Source organism: Crocodylus siamensis, chromosome 5 (genome assembly GCF_052110815.1).
Source record: "Crocodylus siamensis isolate JL-2025a chromosome 5, ASM5211081v1, whole genome shotgun sequence".
Classification (NCBI taxonomy): Eukaryota; Metazoa; Chordata; order Crocodylia; family Crocodylidae; genus Crocodylus; species Crocodylus siamensis.
Window position 1 is genome coordinate 115,166,284 of NC_143399.1, and position 15,778 is coordinate 115,182,061.

Consider the following 15,778-nt stretch of genomic DNA (forward strand, 5'->3'; position numbering starts at 1 on the left):
TCAGCTCAGCACTGTAGAAGGGAAGAGAGGGCTGTTCTAGTACCTCCCAGCTTCCAGCTTGAGCCACTGCATGCATTTGCCTGCATGTCTGGGATGTCTTTGCAGTTACAAACTGCTTTAGCCTAGCCAGGTTAGACTAACTTGGCAAAACTAAATCAATTCAGCCTCAAGCTTTTTGAATATCTGTCCCTAGCCTTTATGCAAAAAAGTACAGAAAGTTTTTTTCCCCCACTTCCTGGCCAAAGGAAGAAAAAAGTCTGCATACAATTCACAGAGAGCAGAACAATGAGCAGGCTTTCTTTCACAGCTGCTGCTACTCAGCTACTTCCTGCAAGGAAAGATTTGTTTTTCTCCATTCTGCTTTTCAAAAACAAAGTGCTTATTTTATTCTGGGGCATGCTGTACAGGAGAAAATGCAGTAATACCATCTAACCACTAAACTATTATTCCTCTTATTATGAACGCCTATAATTAAAAAAGATGCCTTATTATATCTGTACTATATTTACAAGTATATTTTAACCTCACTGAAGTATATAAGCATCTGCATGAAAAACAACAAAATATATGCTCTTAAATGCTATGACTTCATGTTAACCTGAGCATATTTCTTTTCTTTTTTCTGGTAATTTGTGAAAGAAAATTATTTTCTAATCTATAAATTACTACAGGTTGCAGATACAACTAGAAACAAAGATTGGGCATCGCCTGTTATTCTTGTGTAATCTTTATAATCCTTTTAAGCAATTCATTTCTGTTCTTCTCAGTATAAAGAAGATTAATGTGGCATTATTGTCTAAAGTGGGCAAAAAACTCAGACAATCAGAATCTCTTCTTTGTTTGATAGGGAAAAAACTAAAAACAAACTCTCCCCCTGTTGTTGGATAAAATTATGCAAATAAAAGGTACACATTGTTGGCCTTAGACTTCTGAATTGCTTGGAACAGTTTATATCCTGTCCTTTATTTTAGTTTCTCTTGTATGTGTTATTGTTAGTATAAGACTAGTGTATTTTATTAGTTTCCTACATTTTCATACCTTCTCAACTTAGCCAAAAAAAAATAACTATACCAATCAATCTGATTAATCTTTTTAATGCATGTACTATAGCACAGACCCTGCTATAAATGACAACAATCTCCAATTCAAGTGAATAAAAAAGGGTTAGCTCAGTCCCTTATTGGCAACATCTCCATCATTAGGCCCTACATCCTTTGAGTACAATTAGAAGATTATGATCAGGGAAGACCTCCAAGACAGGATACAGTATAGAAAATGTATCAATTCAAAACTCGGTAAAGCACAGTCGTAAAGACTATGAATGAGGTAAGTCATTTGTAATGATTCTGGACTCATGTTTCTTTTCACCAACTAATAAATAAATGAAATGAGGATCCAACAATAGAAACAGAACCAGAGGGTGTGCATGCATACACACATGTGTGCACACACAAACACACGAGAACCCTTGTTCAAACTGAACATTCTAACACTGAACGTTGCAAGTTAGGGTGCAAACAAGCATTCACAAGACCTAGTTCTGATTTAGGCAGGTTTAGTTTCAGCTTCCTAAGCCTGAGTCAGGATCGCCATGTGTAAGAGTTTGTGGGGGCAGGTGGAGGCAAGTTTGTGGGGGCAGGTGGAGGCAAGTCAGTAAGAGGGTGCTGGTGCGAATGGGCCAGGGAGGCAGGGAAAAGAATAGGGGCTGATGGGTCTAGGGGTGTGTTGTTTGGGGAGGGAAAACAGCTGTGTCAGGGTCAGGATGGCAAAAATAACAGCCCTGAGGCTGTGGGAAGTGACTGCTAGACGCAATTCTTGTCTGACAAGATCAGGTGCACCATTTTTAGGGTAATCTAAGCCCTGCGAATGCTTGCATACCCAGTAGGGCTGTGCAAAGCTTCAGCAGCTGATTCGATTCAGAGGAAATTCAGCCCAATTAGGCAGCCCAATCTCTGAATCCAAATCAAAATCAGGAGACCGATTAAAAGGTCCGAATTGAATTAGAAGCATCCAAATCCATCAGGAAAAGATTTGGTTCCGCTTTGGAGATTTGGCCATAGACTAAACATGTAGCAGTCCTCACTGTGCTGGACACAGCTGCCTCCACCTACTAAGTATGTTGTGGCGGGTGGAGGGAAGGGGCATGGGGGGGGCAGAACAATGCCCCCACAGTGAGGGAGGGAATGGGGCTGGGGGTGGGGGAAGTGCGGGATGTAAGTGCAGCAGCACTGGGAGCAGGGGCTATGCCCTGCTACCACTTGCCAAGTGGAAGAGGGGAGTCATGACACCCCCTATCCTCTGCCCCGACTGGGCAAGCAGCAGCAAGGCATAACCCCAACTGCCAGTGCTGCCACGCCTGCATACCACAGCCCCTCACCTCCCTTCCTGAGTCCCGCACCCTCCTGCCCCAGCTGGGCAGCCTGTCCCAGCCCCAGCCCCAATCCCTCCCTTGCTGTGGGGGCACTTATTTTCCCCCCGCATGCCCCTTTCCTTCCCCCTCTGCCAACCACATACTTAGCAGCTGGAGGCAGTTGCATTCAGTGTGGTGAGGACTGCTGCCAATTTAGTGTTGGTTGAATCTCTGAAGCAGTGCCAAATCTTTGGATCAGATTTAACTGAATCAAATCGTGACAGTGAACAACTACAGGCAGACCTGGACAGGTTGGATGAATGGGCAGAAAACAATAGAATGTGATTTAACAAGGAGAAATGCATAGTGCTGCACCTAGGGAGGAAAAATGTCCAGTACACCAACTGCCTAGGAAATGACCTGCTTGGCAGCACAGATGTAGAAAGGGATCTCAGAGTCCTAGTGGACTTCAAGTTAAACATGAGTCATCAGTGTGATGAAGTCATCAGAAAAGCTAACTGTACTTTATCATGCATCAGCAGATGAATGGCAAACAGAATCAAGGAGGTGATACTTCCCCTCTATCAGGCGCTGGTCAGACCGCAGTTGGAATACTGCATGCAGTTTTGGGCGCCACACTTCAAGAGGGATGTGGATAACCTGGAGAGGGTCCAGAGAAGGGCCACTCATATGGTTAAGGGCTTGCAGGCCAAGCCCTGTGAGGAGAGACTAAGGCACCTGGACCTCTTCAGCTTCGCAAGAGAAGGTTGAGAGGTGACCTTGTGGCTGCCTATAAATTCATCATGGGGCGTGCAGAAGGGAATTGGTGAGGCTCTACCTCACCAAGATGCCCCTGGGAGGTCACAAGAAATAATGGCCATAAGCTAGCAGAGAGCAGATTTAGACTGGACCTTAGGAGGAACTTCTTCACAGTTAGAGTGGCCAAGGTCTGAAATGGGCTCCCAAGGGAGGTGGTGCTCTCCCCTACCCTGGGGGTCTTCAAGTGGAGGTTAGATAGGCATCTGGCTGGAGATATCTGAACCCAGCACACTTTCCTGCCTATGCAGGGGGTCAGACTCGATCTATTGAGGACCCTTCTGACCCTAACATCTATGAATGGAATTACTGTCCCTCCAAAAATCGGCCAAATCTGAAGCGAATACTCGCCGCTTCACACAGGCCTAATACCCAGCCATTTAGATTGCCCTAAACTCAGTCTGGGTGATCTAAATATAACATTTGTGTACATCCTTAATCTCCCTTCACTAGTCAGCAGGACCTTGTTAAAGTGGAAGAAAGTAGTATTATATTCCAGACTAGTGTGCAGATATAGGTAAACATTAGGGACAATCATTAATTCACCCCATGAATTTGGAGCCCCCACAGTTGTTGTCTTTTTGATAAGCCACAGTTTTATTAAATGCTACTTTTGCTATACAAAAAAAGGCTTAATTTCTCCTCCCTGCCCCCCTCTTTCACTCCAATCTAGTATCCCAATCACACAATATAGTGAAGATCAGAGCAGAAATCCACTCAGAAACACTAGACTAACGACTGCAAATCATACTGTAAGATCTGAACCCAAATCAATACACCTATTAATTAATGATAGCAGACAAGAGAAAGAATAAGCAATCAATTGATGGCTCTTTGTAAAAGTACATAAGCTTAATCTCATTTCAGACACTAAATTATTCACAAACTGAACCTCTTCTAATACTTTTGTGAATTTAGAGAATTTGCTAAAACTTGTCTACAGGAATAATTTTGAGACTACAGCTTGTTTGTAATCCACACTCTTCAACATTTCATTATTAGTGCTTTGTAACCAGTCATCTATTGCTTTGGCCTGGTTTCTGCTCCCTAGTTAGATGACTGGAATAGTTTAGGAGGAAATTGCTTTACGAGGAAAAGCAAATAAACCACCCATTTCCAGTACAAGTGTTAAGCCTAATATACACATTCATGAATCTACTTTATTTGTAAATCTTCAAAATATTTGCTGTCAATGAATAATATTTTCTTAACAAACAGCATGAACTGAACATGCATAAAAAAGTGTTTTATGTTCAGCTGCTTTGCTTTCTTACCCTACCTAATTCCTTTAGAAACAAATGACAAGGAAAAACTAAAATTAATCAGGCAGGCACAATAGTTAGGGTAAGCATCTATATATCATACATATACATAACAGATTTTGCTGTAACATATGCAATAATAATAAGAGGAAGATTTTTTTAATGCATACATAATATGACAAAAATATGTTTAAATTTTTTTTTTAGTAGCCTTTAAGGCAAACACCACATAAAAATGCTTAACTGTCAGGAACCATACTTTATAGAATTCCATGCAAGATGGAGCTCCTGTTTTATGTTACACACAACATAAGCACAGAAAAACCTAATGTAAATACAGAAGAGTGTGTGTTGCACATCTGAATCTGTATCCCTTGCACATTCAGAATACTCGATTGACAAAGTTTATGCCAGAGAATACATGCTTTTTAAAATATATTTTTAATCACCAGGCCTTCTGCAATTTTTTTCTATAGTTCCCTATTTTCTAGCCCATAAATTTTTTTATGAAATGTTTCCCTCTGAGGAAAAAAAATGGCATCTTTACAGAAAAATAGGAATGGGAAATCTATTTATAAAGTACATTAGCAAAATACAATAGAATACCTCTAATGCCACAACTTGAAAGAGATCATTGAACATAATGGAAGGCTATCAGTAAGTTCTTATGAATATTTGTGGAACAAAGAAATTATCCTGAGGGCAGATAGGAAAAATATGAAATACAGTACAATATGACACTTGGACTGATGCTTTCATTCCAAGAACACTCTGTAATGAAAGATAAGCTAGGCTTTTAGGGAGCTGTTTAGAAGCAGTCCACTGCAGCTGGCATTGATTAGAAGCACTATTCTCTCACCAGTCCTGGTAGCTTTTGAGAAAGTGTGCCAATGGCACACTTACATGCCTGTACACTAATGCTAGGAGTTTGGGGAATAAAACAGGAGGAGCTGGTCCTTCTGCTAAAATAGAAATGTCTATTATCTCATAGGGATCATGGAGACCTGGTGGGACTTCTATGACTGGACAACTGATATAAATGGCTATACCCTGTACAGGAGAGATTATGCTGAAAAAAGGGGCGAGGGTGTAGTTCTCAATGTGAAGGACAGCTACACATCCCTACAAGCTGAAACTGGCACCCAAGGAAAATGACTGGAGACCCTTTGGGTTAGAATACAAGGGGAACATAGTGAGGGGATACAATGGTAGGAGTCTACTACAGACCTTGAAACCAGGAACATGAGCTTGGCCAAGAATTTGTCAGGGAACTGGCAGAGGCTGCACACACTCAGTGCATGGTCATCATGTGAGACTTCAACTACTCAGACATCTCATAGGATGAGCACTCAGCCAAATCCAATTGGTTACAAAGCTTACTTACATGCATGGATAAGCTCTACCTGTCCCAAGAAGTTTATGGGCTGACAAGAGGGGCAAGGTGCTGCTGGACCTGGTACTGGCCAAAGGGGATGATGTAATTAGCAACCTAAAAATTGAAGGAAAGCTGTGTGATAGTGACCATGAGTTGATCACTTTTACTATCCATCACAAGGCTGGCAAGACGGTCAGCAATGCAGTAGTCTTTGACTTTAGGAAAGCTAATATTCATAAGCTCAGGAGGCTTCTTCTTCAGGCCCTGAGATGCCTTGGTTTGACAGGGAGGGGAGTTCATGATGAGTGGTTGCTTCTTAAGGAAGTGATCCTAGAAACACAAAAGGGAGTCCATCATCACCCATAAGAAAGATGGTAAAAGGCCTCAACAACTCCTTTGGCTCAAAAGGGATCTCACAAACCTCCATCTAAGAAGAGAGGTGTATAATGGATGGAAGACAGGAGACACCACTAAGGAGGAGTATTCTGCACTGGCCTACACCTGCAGGGAACAAACTAAAACAGCCAATGCTGTAACCAAACTCCATCTGGCTACATGAATCAAGGACAATAAAAAGTCCATCTTCAGATATGTGGGGAGTCAAAAGAAAAGCAAGGGCAACATTGGACCCCTGCTAAACCAGCTGGGGCAGCTGACTACTGACACCCAGGAAAAAGCCACTCTGCTTAATGATTACTTAGCATCAGTTTTTTGCCAGCCAAAAGGGACCACCTTGCTGAACATATGCGGGATGACTGGGGTGAAGATGAATATATGCTCACCATTGGTATGGATCTTGTGAGGGAACATCTTGAGAGGCTGAACCCCCATAAATCAGCCTGGTCCAGGTAGGCTGCACCCAAGAGTACTAAAGGAACTGGTAGATATCATAGCGCAGCCCCTAGTGAGGATATTCAAGAACTCATGGTGCTCAGGTGAAGTACCTGAAGATTGGAAGAGGGCCAATGTGTTGCCTATCTCCAAAAAAGGGATGAAAGAAGACCTGAGAAACTACAGACCAATCAGTTTGACCTCAATCGCTGGGAAGATCTTGGGAAAAATTATCAAAGAAACCACTCTTGACAGGCTAACAGAAGGCAACATTCTGAGGGATGGCCAACACGAGTTTATCATGGGTAGGTCTTGCTTGACCAATCTCATTTCCTCCATGACCAGGTGACATATCACCTGGATAATAGGGAAGATCTTGATGTAATATATTTGAACTTTACAAAAGCCTTTGACTTGGGGAACTGCAGCCTTAACTACTCCACAATCCAATGGCTGGAGAACTGGCTCTGAGGTCAGACCCAGAGAGTGGTACTTGATGGAACCGGAGTCAACATGGCACTCAGTGACTAGTGGTGTCCCCCAAGGCTCCATTCTTGGACCTGTACTTTTTAATGTCTTCATAAACAATCTGAACACTGGTATCAAAACAGATTGGCCAAGTTTGCTGATGACACCAAACTTTGGGGAAGAGTCTCTACACTTGAGGATATGCTGGTGATCCAGGCTCAATGTGGGTGGATGAAAACCTGATGACATTCAATTCAGAGATATGCAAGGTGGTTCACCTCTGGAATAAAAACCCGCACCACACTTAATCGGCTTGGCAATGCTACACTCGCTAGCACCATGACCAAAAGAGACTTGGGGTCATGATTGATGACAAGATGAACATGAGCCACCAATGCGATACTACAGCTGGCAAAACAAACAATACTCTGGCTTGCATCTACCAATGCATCTCAACCAAGACCCAGGATGTCATCCTCCCACTGTACTCGGCCTTGGTGAAGCTGCAGCTGCAGTACTGCATCCAATTTTAGGCTCTACAATTTAGGAAGAATTTGGAGAAGCCTGAAAAAGTCCAGAGGAGAGCCACACACATGATCAGAAGGTATGAAAACAGGCCTTATGAACACAAGTTGGGAGCTATGGGACTCATCAGCCTGGAGAAGCGCAGGTTCAGGGGCGACTTGGTGGCAGCCTATAAGTACATAAGGGGTGTGCATCAGGATCTGGGAGAACACCTGTTCACCAGAGCATCCCAGGAGATGACAAGGTCCAACGGTCACAAACTCCTCCAAGACCATTTTAGGCTGGACATAAGGAAAAAACTTCTTCACAGTCTGAGCCCCCAAGGCCTGCAGCAAACTCCCCCCAGAGATGGGGCAAGCATCTGCTCTGGACTCTTTCAAGAAAAACTTGGACATTTATCTTGCTGGGATCCTTTGACCCTAGCTAACTTCCTGCCTCTTGGCTGGGGGAGGTGGACCCAATAATCTTTTGGGGTCCCTTCCAGCCCTAATGTCTATTAAATCTATGACAATAATTTAAGAGCTGCTTCTCCCACTGTAGCAATACCCCCAGTTTTTCTTTTATTGCATTCCCTTCCCTTCCCCAAACATTTATGACTTTTTCTCCCTCTCTATTCCCTATAGGTAAGTGTAAGTGAGCTCAAACTTAGGATAAGCTTTAAACATTTTTATTTTGGTAGCAAGTTTTTGGTTTTCGATATCCACCATTTTATATTGTATAATTATTCAGTTTGTATTAATTTTTACTGTTCTATATTGTATTATTATCATTTTTGTATTGATTTTTTTTTGTTTCATATGCATATGGTATGGTTCAGGCCTGTGTTTGGAAGGGAACCAAAGTCATGTCAAGTTTCCATTTTATGTCAAGCCTCCATCTTCTGTCCTCTGCCTGGGCATCCCATGTTGCAAAAATATGATTCATTGTACCCCTCCCATGTAAACTGGTTCCCCCATGAATGACAATGATTGGGCATGATTGAAATACAATGGTAACAGGCCTCTACTGAATGGCCTGTAATGACTGGGCCATCACCTCACATTGATTCATCCAGGAACCATAGACCTCACCCAGTAACAGAGACAAGACCAGCATTTGAAAGACAAAAGACCCTGTAGAACCAGCAACTCTCACCATTACAGACACCCAAAACTGCACATCCCTGTATGGAGCACACATGCTCAGTATGCCAGGTGCTGACCCTTGCCTGGGCATGCCTCCTGTCACTAGGGGCACACAAGGTCTGCCCCTATAAAAAGGGGCAGTGAAGACAGACCCAATGGAATGCCCTATCCATCTGGACCAGCACCATGCCACACCACCTATACGCTCCGAGGCCCTGCGGGCGACCCCGCTCTGGACAACATCTACTAGACAAGGACCCCTTTCCAGCCTGGATAAGTAGATATTACCTGCACACCTCCTCCTACAATTTGGACTCTCTCCCTCTCTGTCTCTCTTTCTCCTCCTGGACTTCAGTCCCTGCACCAAGACTCTCTAACCCCTGCTGCCAGAGTGCGTGCGTGCCAATTTGGTATTGTGTCACCATCTCCCTGTTCAATAAAACCACTGTCATTTTCAACCCTGAGTTCGTTCATGTTTTACTGAATCCCAGTCTCTTCCCTACGTTCCCTATCTTAAATTCCAGCCTCACTCTCTCTCTCCAGTTCCCACTCTCTCTGCTAGTTTCCTGATCTCCTCCCAGTTCCATCTCCCCTTTTCTGTTCCCCCCCTGCACCTTCTGTAATCTCTGCCCCCCAGCTCCTATTAGCTGACCTGCAGTTCTCTCCAGCTTCCAGCTGTAACTTCTCTAGCTGCCCTGGAGCCATCCTCTGGCTCCGCACACCCAGAGCCCCTCTTTAACACCCACTTTCCCTTAGGCCCATTTTTCCCTCTCCCTACCTACCTTTTCAGCTCCCCCGTAGCTGTGCTGGCATTGCTTCCCTGTTCTGCAGGCTTTGGGCATTGCCTTGTAGTCAATTAAGGTCAATTAACCTGAAGTTACCCCCAAGTCTCAGTTCTTCAGCCCAGGCCCCTGTAGTCAGTTCTAACCCCAGTCCTGGTAACTTTAACTCCTTACATTTCTACTTTCTTACCTTAACCTTTCCCCAGGTATCCCAAGTACACCAAGCACATACATACATATCACAATACCGAAGTTAGGCACTCACTTGTATGTATGTCTAGATGGGTGGTATGTGTGTAAATTAGTGAATACATACATACACATGCACATACACACACACCACTCGGAGGTTAAAGTTACTGCAATCATGCATTAAACTAAATGCAAGAACACACAAACAATCAAAAATGGCTCCACCTCAGTTTAGTTCATCAAGGTGTACATCTACCCCCTCTTTTGTCTGGTGCCTAAATTGCACTGCTTTGTAAGGACTGTCTACTTGAATCTCTATTGCCTTTTCTCTCACCACAACAGAGAATATAATAGGTAAAACCAACATAGCCAAAGGTAAAACTAGGCCCCTGCAGGTTCTGGCCAGGGAAAGTGACATTGCAAATACAGTGGGTAGTTTAATAGACTGTTTTAAAACCTTTCATGAACATGTCATATGTAGCGCATGCATTGCAAGTGCTCTGAGGCTAGAATTTAGCTTTTGCACTTGTTTGAAATGGTCATAAATCAACAATAAGAAGAGTAAATAGTTTTCTCCCAGACTCGCTAAGTATACTTCAAAATACACTTTAGAACTACCTACATCTTGATGGCCATCTTAGGAGACTGGCTAATAGGCAGGACAACAAATCAAAAAGACCCAAACATGCTAATCATCCTGGTGACCAAAATCATTTATATAGTCTTGGAAAGATATGTGTAAAATCTGCTCTCTATATGAATTTGCGAGCTAAATGGGAGGGTTATACTTAAAATTAATAGACTTTAAAAAGGCTATTAAAATTTTATTAATAATTTGGGGTGACATTATGTCACCCCAAATAATCAAAATTAAAAAACTGTTTTTTTAAGGCAAGCTAACATTTCCAACCCCATAAGTATCCTAAAATATATTTTATACCAAGTGGTCCTACTTCATAAGCAAGGACACTATGGTACCAGAGGAAAAAAACAAATCCAGGAACGTTCAGTTCTTTTTACCAGTTTAGGCTGTGTTCTGCAGAGTTCAGTCTTAAACCTTACTCAAAACAGAATCATATAAACCTCTTTTGTTACAGAAATATAATAGTCTTCTCGATATAAAAGTCAACACTGTGCCCTGCTAATAAATTATAGAATACTCTTTCTACCAGCAATAGCAGCAACAAAGTAAAAAAACCCAACTCTTCTGTATTATTCATCTCAATGACATATTAGCATCAAGGACAACTCAGGACCATTTAAATGTTAGCACCTTAAAGCAACAGCAGTCTTCCAATGCTCTCCATTTTGTTTTACTAACCTTCATTTCCTAGAGGCAGGCAAAATACTTCCTCTGCTGTTTTTTACATTCTGATTCAGAAAGGCAAATGTGATGCATTTATTTTTGAAAAATAAAGCTTTTTATTGCAAAATATTCTGATTTTCTTTAGTGGAGCAAGGATTTTAGGCAAGTGCAATGCAAATTTGTAATTGCAGCTGAAATCAACAATTTGTAGTAGTATTTAACCAAAAGGTGCTAAAAGCACCAGTCCAAGAGATGTAGCTGACTTGGACCTGATTGATATGTTTTACATTTTGTAAATCCAAGAACATTTATCAGAGCAGAATATACTTGTTATACTTGGGTACTTCTAAATCATCTGAAGCAGTTGTTTATTAGGGTATTTAAGCTTTCAGTTCAAATGTTGACAAAAAATTACGTGCATAGACTTCGCTACATTCTGCAAAATAATTCTTCTCCATGCTGATATTGCAAGATGATAATTCTGTGGCAACCTCAAGAAAAAAATGTGAAGGGCTTGTTTCTGGATCCCATTCTGTGATCAAGGACAAAGGGCAAAGTATATAAAAGCTTTTCAACATTTAAGTAGTCCTAAAAAATTCAAGCTTCCACTTGAAAATACCAAATGACATCAGGTGCAAATTTTAGCTTATGGGTGAACAAAGGGTTTCCAACACAATTCATATGAATCTAAGTCTTCTTTGAACTCCAGGGATAGTGGAAAATCCATACAACATAGTTCTAAGATAATAACTCGCCAGAAACTTTGATCTGATTTTGGAAAGGATCATATAGTTCTGCTCAACTAATTATTTTGACATGAACAGATCCTCGTATGTTTCTGGAGATTTACTTTGACATATTCCTTGCTTATCACTAAATACAACCCTCTGATATTTTTTCTTTATTTTATTCGTGCCTTCAATCTGTATCATGCTTAAATATCTTAATGCAGTATCTCAAGGTTGAGAAACTGAGTCAATAAATACTAGGGCTGTGTGAAATTTTGCTGAGTGTGTTTGTTTGGAAGCTGTTTTGATGCATTTCAAGCTCAAAATAGCAAACTCAAAACAAAAAGCATTCAAACAGATTCAAAACAAAATGAGGGCACTCAAAACATTTCAAAACATTTTGAGTTTCAAAGCAGGCCAGTAGTGGGAGGCAGCAGAGAGACAGGGCTGCACTCCGAGTGGCTCTGCAACCCCATGGAGCTCAGCCCAGTGGTGGGAGGCAGAGCGGAGCCTCAGCTCTCCCCGTCTCCCACTGCTGGGCTGTGCTCTGTGGGGCTGGTGGAGCCTATCGAAGTGTAGTCCCAGCTCTACCCACCTCATGCTACTGGGCTGCACTCTGGAGTAGCTCCTCAGCCCCATGGAGCGGAGCCCCGGCTCTCCTCGTCTCCCGCTGCTGGGCTGAGCTACACGCGACTGGTGGAGCCGATTGGAGTGCAGCCCTGCAGCAGGAGGCAGGCAGAGCTGGTCTCCCACCACGGAGCTGAGCTTCATGGGGCTGCGGAGCCACTCAGAACACAGCCTGGCACTGGGAGGTGGGGAGAGCCAGGGCTGCACTCCACCTCCCGCCACTGGGCTAAGCTCGGGCTGTGCCCAGCACGGTCCCAGGTGGAAGTGGCAGCCTCCTGTCATCCGGTGCAGATGCAGGGGCTCATACCACTGGGAAGTATCCAGCACAGCGCTGCAGCCCTCCTGGGGTGCTGGCCCGCAGATCTGTGTGCCAGATTATAGGATGCTGCCACTGCAGGCAAGTGTCAGAAATTTCGCTTTCAAGACTTTGAGGTGCAGTTTCCAAGAAACATCTGCACCAATCTCATTGAAACTTGGCAGACTTTGTGCCCTCAGAAGGGGCTACCATGCCTGCAATTTGCATCTGAATCAAGCAACAAGTGACAACGCTTTAGGCATTTTCATGATACCCTATTATAGCCTATGAAATGCTGAAATGAGTCAAAACAGCGAAACAGTTTTGACTAAATAAAATGGAACAGTGCTTTGAAACAAAACATATGATGAAATTAAACACTGTCCCTTTGAAACAGTGAAATGGACATGAAAATAAAATGATGGTGTTACGCACAGCCCTAGAGGCCTACAAATAGCAGAGTCACTTTTATGATATTAATCATTCAGAAAATGCCAGGGTTCTATTTGAAGCCAAATCAAGGCTTCCTCTGAACATTATTTCAGATATTTTCATACATTTAAACTGTATAAACCTACTGGTACATTTGATCAGGACAGCCAGACTGAAGCTCACAAAATGCTGTTAAAACTACAGGGGCAGACTCATTGTTACTGATGAAGGCATGATCACTCCTTTCTGCTATAGTTTGCTGGGCTGTAACTGAGGAGGCATAATCCTACAAAATAAACTAAACTAAATCAAGACAAGATTAACACTGTTTAATAAACCAAGAAAAGGTAAAGAAGAGAGAGAGTCTTGCTCTGTAGGCCAAAACATAAATGAGCTTTATTCTGCCTTGTTTGCTAATGGGGAAGTTACATGGTACACTTAGCCCACACTAAATCTGTGGATTGTTAAGCAGTTTTAAACTCAGAGGCTACATCCAGATGTAAATGCATCTCTGGCACTACATACTGCATATTTAGATGTTCTCCATACTGCAAGGGTGTGCTGCCCATGTGTGAACTCCTCCATTTTTTTCTGTGGTTTTTTTCTTTGGACCCCAGAGGTCAAAAAAACCAATAGGAAAAAGCAGCAGAACAGTGCACACTTAGGCAATGTGCGCTGCTCAAAAGCAGAGCCAGACAGCCCAGAGCCATGCTCTGGCTGCTGACTAGGATCTGTGTGGCAGAATCACCACTGCAGCAGCCCCAGGAGGCCCTCTGGACCCCACGTTAGGTTTCTGGGACCAGCCTAGTGCTGGCCCCAGCCACCCTTACCCCACCCAGAGTGACTTGCCACATGCCAGAGTGCACGTGGCACAGGTGTTCACCAGGGACAAGTAGCTATGGTGTAAGGTGCACTGCTGCTACTTGTCCCCAGGGAATGCTTGTCTGGATGCTTTCTGGACACAGAATGTGCTATAAGAAGTCACATGATAAATGGTATTAACTACACAGTTTGGACTTGTCAGTGGAAGGCTAGTGAGCAGGGGCATGGCTAGGAACCAAGACACCTGGGCTCTCTCTGTGCTCTGGGTAAGAAAGGGAGGAAATAGTGCATCCTGGGATGCTGGAGGAGTGCAAATGGCTCATTTCATCTCCATGGAGCAGACTGAAATTACTATAACATGATTTAGCTAGCACTACCCAGAACGAACTTTTGCCTTAAGTGGTATAAGTTTGACACCCTCAGGGGCACTTAGAGTCAATGAACTTTAACATGCAGGTGCCCATGTTTCAAGTGCCCTATGTATCATCTAAGTTTAACATGTTATTTCTTCTATTGTCAAATGCCCAGTTCACAAGCCGGCTAATCAAAGGGCTAGTGCTGGGGCTATATTCTCTCTTAGATGTGCTATCACACTGGCCGGCTGTTACAAGGCACTACCCTACAATTACACCATGGCTGGCAAGGCTATCATAACTTAGTGTTTATTTTAAGATCCCACCCATTTTTACCATCTTTGTGGGATAACAATGGGTTAGAAATGGCAAAAGAACCACGTGCAGCATAAGCAGTATACACCTCTTTGGTGCCCTCTAGTGGTGCAGTAGAAGGACATCTGACAAACTCCCACAAGGCCTTGTCAAAATTCTGCTACTGAACTGAATGGAAGGTTGCAATGACTTAAAATGGAGAACCCTCTCTGGTACTGGTAAGTCCTGGCTGAGGGAGAAAACTTATTCTTACGGCATACATAAATACATCTGAATAAGCAACAGCTTTGCCTTCAGAACAAATAATCCAGACTGCATCAGAGACAGATGTTGCAACTTTCTCTCACCTCAGAGAGACTTTCAGGTACATTCCTTCATTCAAATTATACAAGAAAAACAGCAGGTTCTCCAGGGGATATTTGCCTTGTTCTTGTAAACTATGTCCAACAAAATGCATTTTAGTCTAACTCTTTTGATCAGTGGGGTCCCCTTCTTTTTGGTTACAATTAGGAGGAAAATAAGTCTCTTTAGATGGAAAAATAAATGAATAACCCCCTCCTGCCTATGCACCCCCTGACCACATACATGAATGCTCATTGCACAGCAAAATAGGGGACACCCAATTGCATGCTACAATGCATCTTGTGCCAGGCATATCGCACCCCACTCAACTCCCATGGTTACCAGTCATGTTATATTGCTGCCCCTCACCTCTGCCCCACAAATGCTGAAGTAAACTTACTAGCCAGACTCCATGATAATCCTACACTGCCAGTATTGGACACATCCCACCCACCAATAGCTTGGCTCCCATTGAGATATCCAGTATGGTCCACCCTTTCAAAATCCTCTGATTTTTCCTTACCTGCTTGATAGTGCAAAAAATGGTAATTGTAAGCACCAGTGAATCACCACATCATCTCTGACCCTACAGGCAATCCACCAGGATTTAAATTCCATTCCATTACCAGGCACTTTTCAACCATTTTCAAACTGGGCAGGGTCACTGTGCCTCAAACGTATACCAATGGGTCCTTCATAATGACAACAAATGTCCTTGTGGACAAGTTCAAACCATGTCCCACATTGTTGACTCATGTTCATGTACTATGCAATCTGGTGGCCTTCAAGTTCTTCACAGTGGTGATGACATCACCTTAAAATGGCTGAAACAA

General features: G+C 43.0%; 1 protein-coding gene across 1 annotated transcript in view; it reads right to left on the minus strand.

Moving 5' to 3' along the window:
- Positions 1–15,778, minus strand: part of CNTNAP2 (contactin associated protein 2) — a 1,889,175-nt gene that overhangs the window by 1,319,715 nt on the left and 553,682 nt on the right. The window lies entirely within an intron of this gene.